Source organism: Hypanus sabinus, chromosome 22 (assembly GCF_030144855.1).
Source record: "Hypanus sabinus isolate sHypSab1 chromosome 22, sHypSab1.hap1, whole genome shotgun sequence".
NCBI classification, from domain to species: Eukaryota; Metazoa; Chordata; class Chondrichthyes; order Myliobatiformes; family Dasyatidae; genus Hypanus; species Hypanus sabinus.
The window spans coordinates 19,100,920-19,118,208 of record NC_082727.1 but is presented as its reverse complement, the minus strand read 5'-3'; the positions used below and the strand labels follow the sequence as shown (position 1 = coordinate 19,118,208).

At 44.4% G+C, this 17,289-nt stretch overlaps 1 long non-coding RNA gene across 2 annotated transcripts in view; it reads right to left on the bottom strand.

Moving 5' to 3' along the window:
- Window positions 1-4,756: 4,756 nt before the first annotated feature.
- The window catches only part of LOC132379399 (uncharacterized), a 30,348-nt gene continuing 17,815 nt past the window's right edge, over window positions 4,757-17,289 (bottom strand). The window contains exons 3-4 of one of the 2 annotated variants that reach the window (XR_009507415.1): window positions 10,547-10,761; window positions 4,757-6,268 (exon numbers count right to left, since the gene is read on the bottom strand). This is a non-coding gene — a long non-coding RNA (uncharacterized LOC132379399). The remainder of the gene's footprint in view (window positions 6,269-10,546; window positions 10,762-17,289) is intronic. The other variant, XR_009507413.1, reaches the window with a different exon arrangement.

Sequence of the window (17,289 nt, the reverse complement as noted above, 5' to 3'; positions counted from 1 at the left end):
ATTTAAAGGAACAGTGACCACTGATCAGGGTTCAGTTCCTGGCACTGTCTGTAAGGAGTTTGTACATTCTCCCGGAATCCACCTAGGCTTCCTCTGGGGGTTCCGGTTTTCCGAAGATGCGTGGGTAGGGTCAGAGATTCGCGGGCGTGCTATGTTGGTGCTGGAAGCGTGTTGACACTTGCGTGCAGCTCAGCACAATCCTTGCTGATTTGATTTGACTGGTCACGTACTGAAGACCTGCACTGAGACCAAGAGGCCAGTGTGTTCGCTGGGATCTTTAACCTCTCGCTTCAAAGCAGGCGTCAATTATACCAGAGCCCAAGAAGAGCGTGGTGACCTGCCTCAGTGACTATCATCCAGTAGCACTTACACCTACGGCGATGAAGTGTTTTGAGAGGTTAATGATGAAACATATCAACTCCTGCCTGAGAGAAAACTTGGATCCACTCCAGTTTGCCTACCGGAGCAATTGGTCCACAGCAGATGCTATCTCATTGGCTCTTCGCTCAGTTCTGGAACATCTGGTCAGCAAAGATGCATACACCAGGATGCTCTTAATTGACTACAGCTGTAACACCTCCTCTGCAATTGGATCCTGGATTTCCCAACTTGTAGATCCCGGTCAGTTTGGATTGGCAAAGACATCTCCACGATCTCCATCAGCACAGGTGTACCACAAGGCTGTGTGTTTAGCCCCCTGCTCCACTCACTTTACACCTACAACAGTGTGGCTTGGCACAGCTCCAACACCATATTCTAGTTTGCTGATGACACCACTGTTGTGGGCTGTATCAAAGTTGGGTGATGAATCAGCATACAGGAGGGAAATGGACAATCTGGCTGAGTGGTATCATGACAACAACCTCTCACTGAATGTCAGTAAGACCAAGGAGCTGATTGTAATCTTCAGAAGAGGGAAACCAGAGGTCCTTGAGCCAGTCCTCTTCAGAGGATCAGAGGTGAAAAAGGTTAGCAACTTTAAATTTCTGGGTGTTATTATTTCAGAGGATCTGTCCTGTGTAATTGCAAGGAAAACATGGCAGTGCTTCTATTTCATTAGGAGTCTGCGGAGATCCAGCGTGACTTTGACGAGCTTCTACAGATGTGTAGTGGAGAGTGTATAGCCTAGTATGGTATCACCAGTGCTGTTGAATGGAAAATCCTACAGAAGGTAGTGGATTCGGCCCAGTACATCACGGGTAAAGCCCTCCCGACCATTGAGCACATCAACATAAAACGCTGTCGTAGGAAAGCAGCATCCATCATCAGAGATCCCCACTGCCCATGACATGTTCTCTTCTCGCTGCTGCCATCAGGTAGAAGGTACAAGAGCCTCAGCCTCACACCACCAGGTTCAAGAACATATACCAACCACCAACCATCAGGCGATTGAATAAAAGGGGACAACAACACTCATTTGCCCCATCATTTGAGATGTTCCCATGAACAATGATCTCACTTTAAGGACTCTTTACCTGATTATCTCATGGTCTCGTTATTTATTGTTAATTATTTATATTTGCATTTACACAGTTTGTTGTCTTCTGCACTCTGGTTGATCTTTCATTGATCCTATTTTAGATACTATTCTAGAGATTTGCTGAGTATGCCCCCAGGAAAATGAATCTCAGGGCTGGTGACATATATGTACTTTGATAATAAAATTTTACTTTATACTTTGAACTTTGATGCAAACGATGCATTTGACTGTAAGTTTCAATGTTTCAATGTGCATCTGACAAATAAAGCTGACCTTTCAAAAGCAATGTGACATTTATTATTGTAAATACAGCCTGTAAATACTCTGCAGGACACTTTCTAATCCATTGCAATACACGTTTAATTGTTAATGTAGGAGGAGGTGAGCGGAGTTTGGGTCTGCAGAAGTTTGTTGCTGGCTCGGGCAACCAGAGAGAAGGGCTAGAATGAGTTCACACCTCTCGCAGAGAGTTAAACAATCAACACAAGACAACTCTCTTCGCCAAACCAGATCACAACTTCCCAGCAGATTTAATGACATGAAAATGATTCTCTCTCTGTGGAGTGACACATCTTGAGAACTTATTTGCTAAAACATTTTCACAGCTAGTGCCATGCTGACCTTAATTAGCACCTGTTAGATACTGTTCCCGCTTTACCACTGATTCAGTTGCCTCTAACTGATTGCACCGCTGATGTGGATTGAGTTTGCGTTAGTGCAATCACTCGACTCAAGTATGGTATTCTCCTAAGGGGTTGTCAATTGTTGTGTCTTCAGTTGGCTGGTCCAGATGCCACGGGACTTCATTGGGGATGTTAAAGTGGATTCCCTTTATGGAGAGCTCCTGTGCATGAATTAACGTGGAGAGGCTGATGCGCGCGCGGGCAGCCACCACCTTAGGGTCAAGGTCCAGCGGCGCGGAAACGTCTGTACAGAACCACAGCAGCATAGCTCAGCTGGAGGTGACTCTGCACAACTAAAATATTACAGTGATAGAACATCACAGTAAGGCCCTTTGGCCCACGATGTTCTGCCGACCCCTTAATCTACTAATATATTTTAAAATTTAATTTTAGCGTTTATTTCGCTCCATAGATGCAGCCTGACCTCTTGAGCTCTCCCATCATTTTCTGTGTGCTGCTTAGGATTCCCAGCATCTTCAGAGTCTCTTGTGCCTAGTTTTCTGTCTTATGCTTGAGATAGTCCCTGCAGTGAAGGGTTTGAGCACATTCTGTGAAGTACAAAATCCGGGCTGAGGTTTCATCGTTACACTGAGGGAGTCCTGATGAAGGGTCTCGGCCCAAAATGGCGACTTTTTTTCCTCAGATGCAGCCTGGCCTGCCGAGTTCCTCCTGTTACTTTGACTTCCAGCGTCTGCGGATTTTCTCTGGTTTGTGGTTCACCACGCTGCCAGTCGATTGCTGGCTTGCAGGGTTGTCATGTGTGGAGGGATTTTACTTATTTATTTAGAACAGGCCTTTCCGACCCAAGGAGCTTTTTCTTTATTAAACAAAATATACTTTATTCAAAAATAAAATTATATACAATAAACCATTCAATGACTTTCAACCCTTCACAACTGTTTCCATTACAGTCTTTACATTTTCATACTTTTCGCTGCCCACGTGGCACTCTGTTATTCCATATTTACATACACTTGTTTAGGGGTGTACACCCTGCACGCCCCTACCCCTCAACTCCCACGGGAGAAGAACCCTAGACTGTGGTCCTTCCCCATTGGGCCTTTGTGGTGGCTGCACCAAGTTTGAGTGCGTCCCTCAGCACGTACTCCTGCAGCCGAGAATGTGCCAGTCGGCAGCATTCCCCCACGGACATCTCCGTGTGCTGGTAGACCATCTTTGGGCTGACCAAAGAGCGTCTTTGACCGAGTTAATGATCTGCCAGCCGCACCGGATGTTGGTCTTGGTGTGCATCCCCGGGAACAGCCCGTAGATCAGAGAGTCCTCTGTTACGCAGCTGCTGGGTATGAACCTCCAACAACCCACGCACATAACCCTACCATAATCTTAGGACAATTTACAATGATCAATTAACCTACTAACTGGTACATCTTTGGAATGTGGGAGGAAACTGGAGCACCCAGAGGAAAACCATGTGTCCACAGGGAGGACGTACAAACTCCTTACCGAAGACGCTGGAACTAAACTCCAAAATCCAACACCCTGAGCTGTCATGGTGTCACACTAACTGCTGTGCTAATGTGGATTGGACCTCCGGGCCTATATTCAGTAGAGCTTAAAAGCATCAGAGGGTGTGTGCATGAAAGGTGTTGAAAGGCTGAATACTGGGAGGATGTTTCACCTGGCAGAGAGGCTTTCTGAAATCAACAGTCGCAGTTTCAGGTTATGGGGTAGACATCTAGGCTTGAGATGAAGAGAATTTTCTGCTGCCAGAGGGTGGAAAACCCATGAAATTCTCCACCACAGAAATCTGTGAAGTCAGCCAAGAGTATGGCCTTAATGATAGAACTGGAGCTTAAACCTACAACGTACCAATTCAAAGACATCTAAGCCAAGACATTATTCTTACTTATCAATGAGCTTCTCATGTACAGAATGATCACATCACCAAGTTCAAGAGCAGCCACTTCCCTTCAACCGTTCTGTTGTTGAACCAACCAGGACAACCCTAATCCAACTTTAACCACTTTGATCACCCTGCATTAAAATGGACACCTTTGTTTGTGTTCTTTCTTGTAAAAATGATGTATAATTTAAATTTAATTTATGCTTTTCTTGTAAATACTGCTTTTATGATGCTATGTGCCTGTATCACCGCTGTGTTAGTCTGTCCATTATGTCAGCCCAAATATACTCCAAATGTTTTATCTATAACAAATAGCTTTCAAAATAGATACATGAAGTGACTTAACACTGCAAGTCTATAAAGTAAAGGAACAGCCTGCCTTTAGCTGGTTTGTCCTGACAGTCCACATTCAGGCTGAATCTTCAGCTCCTTGTCTTGTGTTTGAAGGTAATCACAACATGGGCAAGCCTTACCTGGCTCGGCTTGGTTCCCTTCAAAGCCAAAGTTGAGTTTATTGTCATTTGTACGGGTGCAATGAGAAACTAACTTGCAGCCGCATCAGATAAACAGCATTCACACGAAAAGCATAAATATAAATTATACACAATTTATATAAGAAAGAATACAATTAGAACAAAAAAAAATCACAGTGCAAAATGATCACAGTGGTCAGTGTTGCTAAACTGTAGTGATTAAGGATTGTGCTAGTTGGTTCGAGAACCGAATGGTTGAAGGGAATTCGCTGTTCCTGAACCTGATGATATGGAACTTCAGGCTTCTGTACCTCCTGCCTGACGGGAGCTGTGAGGAAATGGCAAGGTCCGGATGCTGGGGATCTTTGATAACTGATGCTGCCTTCTTGAGACAATGCCTCCATTGGGGAGGGATGTCCCTATGATATATTGGGCAGAGTCTATTACTCTCTGCAGCACCCTACACTGCAGCACATTGAAATTTTCATACCAGAAAATGATGCAGCCAAACAAGATGCTTTAACCAGTACATCTCTATAAGTTTGTTAGTGTTAGGTGACAAAGCTAAAGTTCCTTAACAGAGCTCTGGACCATAGTTCTGATTACCGTCCATTCCCATTTCCTTCCAGTGCCCAGATATTAATGGAGACTCATCTGTATTATAGGGGGATCTAAATGAGAAAGCTGGCAGTGAACTCTTGTAAACTTGACTTCACAAGAATTAGAATGTGCTAAGAGCCCTAGATCGAGTGGACAACCAGAGACTTTTTCCCAGGGCAAAAATGGCTAATACAAGACGGCATAACTTTAAGGCGTTTGGAGCAAAGTACAGGAGGATGTCAGAGGTGTGTTTTTCACAGAGAGAAGAGGTGGGTGCACGGAACATGCTACCAGGAAAGGTGGTAGCATCAGATACATTAGGAACAGTAAAGAGATTTTAAGATAGGCACATTGATGATAATAAAATGGAGGGCTATGTGGGAGAGAAGGGTTAGATTGATCTTTTAGAGGTTAAAGGGTTGGCACAACATCATAGTCCAAAGGGCCTGTACTGTACTGTTCTGTGTTCTATGGTGTAACTCTTGAAAATAACTCTATACCCTGTAGTTGTTCTCACTAATACCATTCTTTTCCCTTGACCACTGCAGATTTTTTATTTACAAACCCACATTACATCAAATTAAATCTTTCCATTGAAAAATAAGAGCATACAATGTGCAGTCAGACACACGCAACGCTTCACATATTCGCAGTCAAATCATCTGCAACTTGCAAAATTTATTTAACATTTCTACCATTGGGAAGGATGTACAGGAGCTTCAAGATCTGAACTCGATGCCTTAAGAACTCCCCTCCTCCATCAGATAGCTGAACAGTCCATGAACCCATGAACACTACCTTGTTATTCATCTTTTGCACAATCTATTTGCTTATGTAACTTATAATAATTTTACATCTTGCCAAAAATCAACAAATTTCACAACATACAGTATATCAGTGGTAATAAACCTGATTCTGATTCAATTTAACACTTATTCTGAAACCATCACATGGTCTATCAGGGTTACGTGTAGTGAAGGAGGTTTGGCAGAGGAACCAGCGTGTAGTGGCATTCCCCACACGTCCCTTCTGGAGTTACACTTGTCTTTGTGGGTCTCCTGGATCTTGGTGTCATTAGTCAGCAGCAAAAAATCATGAGTGGTGTCTACTCTGCCCAAGCTGTCAGCAATTGGCATCAGTCGCTGGCGAAAGAGTGGTGGTGCTGAGTCTGCGAGGAACAGGACAGAAAAGGATCTACTTTAAATGATAATTTAATCAACTTTGCCTCCAGCTTCCACACTGCCCTCAAATTTCTTGGCCCATCTCTGACAAAATTTATGAGGATGTTACCAGGACTCGAGTTCAAAGTTCAAAGTAAATTTATTAGCGAAGTGCATGTATGCCACCATATACAACCCTGAGATTCAATCTCTCCCAGGCATACTCAATAAATCCATAATAGAATAAATGAAAGACTGCACCGATTTGGGTGCTTAACCAGTACGCAAAAGACAGCAAACTGCGGAAATACAAAAATAAATAATAATAATAAGAAGAAGAAGTAAGTACGCAATACATTTTGGGAACATGAGATGCAGGGTCCTTGAACGTGAGTCCATAGTTGTGGGAACATTTCAATGATGAAGCAAGTGAAAGTATTTTAAAAGCCTGGTGATTGAGGGGTGATAACTGTAACCTGAGTTATAGGGAAAGGTTGAATAGGTTAGCACTTCATTCTAGAGTGTAGGAGAATGAGGGGAGAGTTGATAGAGGTATATGAAATTATGAGATATATTGATAGAGTAAATGCAAGCAGGCATTTTCCCGTGGGGTTGGGTGAGACTAGAACTAGAGGTCGTGGGTTAAGGGTGAAAGGTGAAATGTTTAAGTATAAACTGAGGGAGAACTTTTTCACTCAGAGGGTGGTGTGAGTGCGGAACCAGGTGCCAGCAGTTTCAATATTTAAGAGAAGTGTGGATGGGAGGGGTATGGGTCGATGGGAATAGGCAGAATAATGGGTCGACATTATCTGGATGGACCGAAGGGCCTGTTTCTGCGCTGTAGTGTATGACCTCTCCCCTTTCTTGATCTCTCTGACTCCATCTCTACTGATAGGCTGCCCAATTATATATTTTACAAACCTACTGATTCTCACAGATATCTTGCCTTCTTCCCACTCTGTCACTTGTAAAAATGCTATTCCCTTTTCTCAGTTCCACCAGCTCTGCCACAGCCCAGGCTTTCCATTTCCAGAACATCTGAAATGTCGTGCCCTGATGAAAGGTCTCGGCTGAATCGTTGACCGTTTTATTCCTCCCCATAGATGCTGCCTGACCTGCTGAGTTCCTCCTGCATTTTGTGTCTGTTGCAGAAAAGTGTTACTCCCTAAATTGTCTTTCAGTTGGGGAATTTCGCGATGCGAAGTTGGTTACCTGTAAACCCCTTACAGTCGTTAAGGCAAAGAGTCGAACCCTGCCCGCCGTCCCAAATGGCGTGCGCTTCGTCAACAGGGGTCAGTGCAAACTCCGTTCTGCAAGCAGCCATGAAACGGACGCGTAATTTGAGGTGGTTGTACGGCAATGAGATGTCGGGACTGGAAAAGAGATGAAAGGAGATAGGGGGAGGAGACATCCCTTTACAGGCAGGAACGCTGTTTGTGTGTGTGTGAGTGACACCCGGGCAGCTGTGTGTGCTCAGTGAGTTATAAAGGGGGTGTGAGCATGTTGTCAGTGAGACCACTTTGAGCGCTCTCCTGAATAGCGCGGGGTCAAAGCCCCGCTCACAGAACAATCTGTGCACCAGCGAGCGGCTTTCTCTCCCCATTCAGCGAGCATACGGCGTGATCAAACGCCGCTTTTGTAGCACTAATATAAACCGTGTAATACAATGTCTAACTGCTACAATAACACAGAGAGAGGCGAGGATCAAAACGACGACTTGTCACAGAATGAAAGGGCCCGGCGCTTGGGTGCGAAGACGATGCGGGGGAAGAGATGAAGGAATGGATGAGAATACCGGGGGGAGGGATGTGGATATTAATACATTGTATCCGTCTTGTTATAATTTATAGCTTTTTTTATGAATTGCACTGTACTGCTGCCGCGAAGCGACACATTTCACAACACATGTCACTGATAATAAACCTGATTCTGATAATGTTACGGGAATACGGGCAACGAGCATAGGAGAAACGTGAATGCAGAGTATCGAAAAATAGAGAAAGCAGGCAAAAATAGACAGGCGGGGACGACAGCAAGTATGGGAGGGAAGGATTCATCGTGAGAGGAGATAGGGTGACAAACTTGGTTCTGATATGAAGAACAAACCGCGGGAGGAACTCGGGGGGGTCAGGCAGAATTTCTCCGGCCGTTTGTTTTTTTATATATAAATTTACTTCAGATTCCGTGGTTCTCTTAGGCATCGGCCACGGGCGAAGCTAGGTGTTCTGCCAGGCTGCATGAGACACAGGTCAGTGTTGGCGGGCACGCCACTGGGTTCCGAGGACATCTCGAACATTGTCACCTGCTCCGCCCTGGACGATAGCGAAATGTGCCTGACCCATCGTGTTCTCCCGGTTCCTAATGGCGGGACAAATCCGTCCAGACAGGGCCAAGGGGACAATTGATTTGAGCGAGAAGGAAAGAAACACATTGGAGGAACATGAGCATGTAGGAAAATATGTTAGTGTTTAGAATTATTTATCACATGCAAATTAGAATGCGTCGTTTGCGTCACCAACCAACACAACCCATGTTCTGAAGAAGTCAACTACTTCTTCACTTCCACAGTCGCTGCCTGACCTGTTGAGTTCTTCCAGTGTTTTGCGTGTGTTGCTTTGGATTTCCAGCATCTGCCGATTTTTCATATTTAGGACACCCTGAGGATGTGCTGGGGGCACGTTGACACGAATTAAACTTCAGAATGACAGAAGACTCCGTGCTAATGTTGGATTTGGGGATATCTTTCTTTTAATTTTAATGCCTGTCAGTGGAATTTGCCTTGTGGGATGTCCCTGGATGAGATCCCAGCCAGGGGATACCCACTTTCTAATCTTGCATGGTAGTTATGTGTCTACTTTCGATGCTGAAGTTGGGGGGGGGGGATCTTAATAACAAAGATGGGTTATTAGATGTTTTCTGACTTCTTGGAGGTGACCTTTGCTGGCATTTTCTACTTCAGACTCAGATTCATTTGTTTATCAATCACATGTTCATCGAAACCTACAGTAAAATGCATCGTCTGTGTTAACAACCATGCGTGGGGGCAGCCCACAATTATCACCACCCATTAGTACACCAACATAGCTTGCCCATAGTGTTCTGCAGAACAACACAAGCAGCAGCAAAAACAACAGAACAGCAGCAACACACACACACACACACTCCAACTCCCAGGACATGCTGCCTCTTGGCCTCCAGCCTCCGGAGATCAATTGAACTTGCCGACTTGACACCTACCCTCTGCCTAAGTGATACCCATGTCTTCTTGCAAGAAGGCATAGTTCATTCATTCTTCTGTGAATGAACTATGAATGAAATTATCCATTGCCTAACAATGAACAATACCCCCACTTTGGATTCCTATCGGAAGGAATGTCATCGATGAAGTCCCTAGCATGGCTGGATCAAGGACACTGTCCTGCGGAGCTCCTGCAATGATGACCTGGGGCTGGTAATGATGGACCTCCTATCTTCCTTTGTAGGAGATTTCACTCCAAGCAACAAAGTGGTTTCCCCTTGATGGTCATTGACTTGAATTCACTCAGTCAAATGATGCCTTGAGCTCCAGGACAGACTCCCCACAACATCTTTGGAATGTAACTCCCTGGTCAATGTTTGGACTAAAGCTAAGGTCTGGAGTGGAATGGTCCTGGTGAAATCCAAATTGGTCAATGGTGACCTGTTACTGGTGAATAAATGGTGAACATCCGATAACAATGTTAGAGATGAGAGCAGAAGCAGGTTATTTGGCCCTTTGACTTTCATCAGGATCACATCAATCTTTTTACTCAGCACCATCTTTCTCTACTATTATGCTAAACCCATATCCAGGGAATACATTAACTGGCCTCCCACAACTCTCTGGGGTAGAGAATCCCACCCTGTCAAGATAAGAAATTTCACCTTGTCTCAGATCTAGATGGCCAGAGATTTACTTTGAGACATCCTCCCTGCATTTAGCCTCTCAGTTTTAGAAGTTTCTCTGCGATTTCTTCTCATTCTTCTAAGCTACCAGCAATATGGATGCAGTGAACTCCATCTCTTGTACAATAGCACATTGCAGCTCTCCGTCCATGGTAGCTAACATCCTTGCGTAGGTAAGGAAAACACAATAATCCAGGAGTGATTTCACTGAGGCACTCCACCAACAGCAACAAGTTTTCCTTACTCCTGCAATCAAACCCTCTCAAACACGAGTAATCTGGAGATGCTGGAAATCCAGAGCAACACCTACCAAACGCTGGAGGAACTCGGCAGATCAGGCAACTATGGTGAACGACATATACCTGTCTGGACACGCCACCCCGCTGACCGCTCCTGTGGCTCCTCCCACGGACCGTGGCTCCTCCCACAGACCCCGGTATAAAGACGATTGGAGACACAGCCCCGGCCTCAGTCTCCAGGATGTAGTGTGGTGGTCAATTGCTGCTTGTTCTTTCTTCCAGCCAATAAAAGCCTATATCTCGCCTCACATCTCCGAGAGTTATTGCTGGTGCGTCACCTATGGAAACGAATAAACAGCTGACCCTTCTTCAGGAACTGCCTCTCATATAAAGGCTAGCATACCACTTACCTTCCTAATTGTGTCCTGTATTTGCATATTGACCCTCAATGATTTGTGTACACGTAGTCAAGTCCCTTGGACTATCAACACAGCTTTGTCTCCCCATTTAAAAAATTCTCCATCTCTTGTCCAGAATAGAAATATCATTCTGCTGGTATTTGAGATGTTTTCTGTTGGGACAATGTCAAAATTTCTGGATGACATTAACAACCTATAATACATTCAGATATGTTTGATTACAGAAATGCAATGATGAAGGTCTGAATTGTGGACCGTTCATTTCCCTCCATAGATGCTGCCTGACATGCAGAGTTCCTTCAGCACTTTGTGTGTGTTGATCCAGATTCCCATTATCTGCAGTCTAACACATACGTTCTGATTGTTTTCCCCAGATACCTCAAAATTCCTTAGAAATGTGGAATGTTTTCACACAGAACAACTGCAACTCTCTCTCTCACACACACACACTCTCTCTCTCACACACACACACTCACACACACACACTCTCTCTCACACACACACACTCACACACACACTCTCTCTCACACACACACACTCACACACACTCTCTCTCACACACACACACTCTCACACACACTCACACACACACACACACACACACTCTCACTCACACTCACACACACACACACACTCACACATACACACATACACACACACTCACTCACACACACATACACACACACTCACTCACACACACACTCACACACACACACACACACTCACACTCACACACACACACACACACACACACACACACACACACACACACACACACACACACACACACACACACACACACACACACACACACACACACACACACACACACACACACACACCCATGCTACATCCCGACTCTATCACCAGAATCAAGAGAATCAAGTGAAGAATTTGGATCCATTTTGTTTTGAAACTACATCTTAAAAGAAAAACAGAAACTGTTGGGCTATTCTCAGTAGGACAGGATTGTTGCATCTGTGGAGAGTGAAACAGAGTTAATGTTTCAGATCAAATGTCTTTAATCAGAATCTGAAATAGTAACTGATCTGAAACAATCCAGATGAAGGCTCTCGGCCCAAAATGTCGACTGTTTATTCCTCTCCATGGATGCTGCCTGACCAGCTGAGTTCCTCCAACATTTTGTGAAATAGTAACTCTGGTTTTCCCTTCACAGCCGTGGTCTGACCTACTGAATATTTTTGCCGTTTAGCATTTTAATTTCAGATTTCTGGAATCTGCTGCACTTTCCTTGTCAATTCCGATCTTCATCCTGCACGACGTCTGGACCGTACCGAGTTGATTTCAAGAATATGACAAGAGCGCATGTGCCAGTCGAATGCCTTGCTCCGCGAATACTCATTTGTTTCTCTTTAGGAATACTGCATGGAGTAAGGCCCTTCTGGCCCTTCGCACCCAGCAGCCCCCAACAAATCCCAGCCAAATCACAGGGCAATTTACAATGACCAATTAACCTACGAACTGTTACGTCTTGGGACTGTGGGCGAGGACTTCAAGCACTTGGAGGAAACCTTCCAGGTTTCCTTGGGGAGGATGTACGATCTCTTTACCTAGCACGTAGGGTTTGATCTCCAAACTCCGGAACGCCCCAAAGTGCAAGTGTTGCAATAACCATGGGGCCCAGAGTAACAACTTTGTATAAACTTCCTCTCTGATTCTTAATAATGATGAGGGACTTATTTAGCCAGAGAGTGGTGAATTGTGTGTTAAATCCAGGCCTTTGATAATCTTTCAAGGCATTGGGTATATTTAAAGTAGGGGTTGTCAGGTTCTTGATTAGTAAGGGCGTCAAAGGTTATGGGGAGAAGACAGGAGAATGGGGTTGAGAGGGGTAATAGATCAGCCATGATGGAATGGTGGAACAGATGCAATGGGCTGAATGGCCTAATTCTGCTCCTATGACATATGTGTTTTGAAATGTTTGCTTTGGATCCAAAAATGGGTTCTATTTTATTCACGAGATGCAGGTTTAGGGCAGGGGATTGGAAGTGTGGTAGATTTCACTCTTAGCTGCACACAAAAAAAACGGAATGGCCTCCTCCCTTTCTACTATTTCAACATTTCTATATTTGTCAGGGGGGAAATGCACCTTTTAAAATCTTGTCTGGTATCTGAAAAATGTTAATTGTGTTATTTTCTATCTTGGTAGTTGTGTTTCATCCGTAATAATATGGTACATCTATATTTTTTAAAGCATTCACAGAGAAATTGGGGAAAAAGTAAAGCAGTTGGGGGAGGTGGTTCACTGCTAGGTGTTAAATCCAGGCCTTTGATAATCTTTCAAACCGTTATGACTTCCTAATCACAATTTAAAGTGTTGAAAATTTACTTTGAAAGAGATAGCTTGGTTCAATAGTGTTTGTGTGGGGTGGGTCTAATTGTAAAATCATAGCAGTTTAACACAGGGATAAAAGGGAGCAGGAAAATGAGAGAGAGAGAGAGAGAGAGAGAGAGAGAGAGAGAGAGAGAAAAGCCCAATTGCTTTTTAGCCTGTTCAGGTCTGTCTGTAAAGCACAATAGGCTGAGAGTTTGCTGAACTGCACAAGTCCTCAAACTGCCTTTTCCCAGGGCACAGGAGGCAGACCGAAAGAGAGTGAGGGAGGTAACAAAACCTGAGCAAATAGCAAGGATACAAAAGATTTAAAGATTGCAAGCTTCTCCCGGTCTGGTTATGTTACAGGGCTAATGTGTCCATTCACGGCGAAAGGTGAATACAAACTTTCAAGTGTTCCTACATTAGGAAGTGTCAGAGCAGGTAAAACAGATATACACAGATGCGTGTACCGTGACCGACTAGTCAACATCTCTGTTCACCTCCGGCTCTTCTTCCTTTTTATCCTTTTTTTCTACAAAAATAAAACAACCTATCCTGGGAATATATGCGTTAAATGTACCATCAACAAATTGCAAAATCAAACCATCAACCACTATCGACCCAAGCCTTCCTCAGCTGCCTACCCCAACTTCCTACATTGCAATAGGGTCTGCATCACAAAAGATTTATCAGGACTTCCTGAAAGGGAGAGGAATGAGGCAGAAGAAAAATTATATTTTGTTTCCAATGTCAAGTGAGAAACATCAACTCTTTATTCCTCTCCATTGACGCTGCCTGACCTGCTGAGTTCCTTCAGCATTTTGTTTGTGTTACTCTCATTTGAAATGTCTTTTCTTTGCTCTCCAGTGTAGAGGTGCTGAAGCTATCCTCTGCCATTTAACAATGGCTATGAGGGAAGGTGGGCAATTCATACAACAATGCAGGCCTGTCAGCCCATAATGTTATGCTGACATTTTAACCTATACCAAGATAAATCTAACCCTTCCCTCCTATATAGCCCTCCATTTTTCAATCATTCATATGGCTATCGAAGAGTCTCTTAAATGCCCTTCCCTTAATGTGCTGGTCTGTCACTACCACCACCACAGCAGGGCATTCCACGTACCCACCACACTCTGTAAAAATCCTACCTCTGACATCCCCCCTATACTTTTCTCCAATCTTCTTATAATTATGATCTCTCACATTAGCCATTTCTGTTCTGGGGAAAGAAATTGCTGCTGTTCTCTTGATCCCTCCCTCTTATCATTCTGTGTTTCCAACAAGTGAACAGCTGTAGAGTGCGGTGAGAAAAACACAACAGCGCCTGTTTCACCTCAGGCAGTTGAAGAAGTTTGAGCCCCCAAATTCTAAAAATTTTCCACAGGGGCACAATTGAGAACATCCTGACTGACTGCATCACTGCCTGGTATGGGAACTGTACCTCCCTCAATCGCAGGACTCTGCAGAGAGTGGACAGCCCAGGGCATCTGTGGATGTGAACTTCCCACTATTCAGGTCACTTACAGTGACAGGTGTGTAAAAAGAGCCCAAAGGATCATTGGGGACCTGAGTCACCCCAACCACAAACTGTTCCAGCTGCTGCCATCCGGGAAACGGTACCACAGCATAAAAGCCAGGACCAACAGGCTCTGGGACAGCTTCTTCCACCAGGCCATCAGACTGATTAATTCACACTGACACAATTGTATTTCTATGTTATATTGACCGTCCTGTTGTATATCTTACTGTTTTATTATAAATGTCTATAATTTGCACATTTAGACGGAGCCATAACGTAACAACATTCACTCCTCACGTATGTAAAGGATGTAAGAAGTAAAGTCAATTCAATATACTTCTATCAGGGCACCTTTCATCTTTCTTCACTCCAAAGAGAAAAGCCCCAGCTCACTCAACCTACAGTATCCTCCTAAGACAATTAAACTGTGCATTTATTCACAGCCAAGCCTAGTCCTGATTTAAAAGGCTTACAACAGAGATCAGTGATACATTCTCTGATTGAAAAAAATACCAAGGTCATTTACTGCCATCTGGCTGAGATCAGTAGACAAACAGAGATCAACGTAAACAGGAGACCTGGTAACACTCTTACAGAGAGAAGAGGAGGCAAGTCATCAACACAAGAGATTCTGCAGATGCTGGAAATCCAGAGAAACCCACACAAAGCGCTGGAGGAACTCAGCAGGTCAGTCAGCATCCACAGAGGGAAATAAGCAAAAGTTGTTTAGGGCCGAGAACCTTCATTGGGACCAGAAAGGAAGGGGGTGAAGTCAGAATAAGAATGTGGGGGTGCAGTACATAAGGAGTACAAGCTGACAGGTGAGGGGCAAGGTTGGGGGGGGGAGAAGTAAGAAGTTGGGAGGGGATAGGTGGAAGAGGTAAAGGTCTGAGAAAGGAATCTGATAGGAGAGGAGAAGGGGGAAAAGCAAGATGAAGGGGCCAGGAGGGGTGATGGACAAGTGAAGAGAAGAGAATGGGTAAGAGGGGAACCAGAACGGGGAATAGAAAAAGAGAGAAGTGGGAGGGGCAGGGAGAAAGCACTGGAAGTTAGAGAAATTGGTGTTCATGCCATCAGGTTGGACGTTACCCAGATGGAAAGTGATGTTTGACTCTCCAACCTAGAAGAAGAAGCCACTTAGAACCTCAAATACATTGCATCATTCAGTGATGTCAAGGCTGATGTGTCAACTCTTTAACACTGTCCTGTTCCATATCTCCAAGATCTTATAATCCACTTCTGAGCCTCTGCTATATCATTGGAGATGCTGGATAACGCATTAAACAGGATTTGGCAAGGTTCCCCGGTGACTCTTTTAAAGAAGAGATTTTCTTTTTAAAGGCAGCATTGCACCTGTTCCCTTAACACCACGTCTTTGGTCGCAGCTTGGCATGGAAACACCAATACCCTTGAACAGGAAATCCTACAGAAAGTAGTGGATACGGCCCAGTCCACCATGGGTAAAGCCCTCCCCACCATTGAGAACACTTACACAGAGCACTGTCACAGGAAAACATATCCATCATCAAGGACCCCCACCACCTAGGAAGAAGGTACAGGAGCCTCATGACCCTCACCAGCAGGTTCAGGAACAGTCATTACCCCTCGATGTTGTTGTTGATGCAGCCAGCCGCTCTGCAAACGTGATGACACGGTTTGAGCTGAATCTTACGACACAGTCAAGCGTCAGCAGTGTGAGTAGCAGCGGGCTGAGCGAGGCTCCCATCCTCTCATTTTACAGGAGCTCCATCGAGAGTGTCCTCACCAGCTACATCACCATTTTGAATGGGAATTGCAAGGAATCCGACCATAATTCCCTACAAAGAATTGGGAGGACAGCTGAGAGGATCATCAAAATCTCTTTTCCACCCATCAAAGTCATTTATCAGGAGCACTGAGTATGTAGGGTCTTCAGCAATATCAATGATCCCTCCCATCTGTCCAACAATCTCTTTGGCCCCCTACCTTCAGGCAGGAGGTACCGTAGTATTAGGACAAGGCTTGTTAGGGTGGAAAATAGTTTCTCCTCCAGGCCATGAGACTACAAAACTCGTTGCCACCATCCAGGTCTCATCACATATGAAGAGCCAATAGCATAATACTGTTCACTTTGTAACTTGTACCTTCAGAATCAGGTTTAATATCACTGGCATATACTGTATCTTGAAATTTGTTTTGCAGCAGCTGTACATTGCAATAAATAATAATAACAACTATAAAAATAGTATATATAACATAATAAGTACATATAACAAAAGAAAATTAAATAAATAGTGCAAAAAGACAGGAAATAAAATTGTGAGGCGGTGTACATGGGTTCATTGTCCATTCGGAAATCTGATGGTGGAGGGGAAGAAGCTGTTCCTGAACTGTCTTCAGGTTCCTGTACCTCTTCCCTGATAGTAAATTGTGAACTTGCAGCTCCTTGAGGTTGTCATAGCCGGAGGTGGGGATAAGCTCCCACCACCTATAAATGCTCCCAGTGGCATATATCTCAAATATCCTCTGACACACAAGTCCAGTTCCTGGCCTTCATGTGTGGCTTAGCTACTAAGCCTGGCGGAATTATTTCTACCGAAAGAAGGGGCAA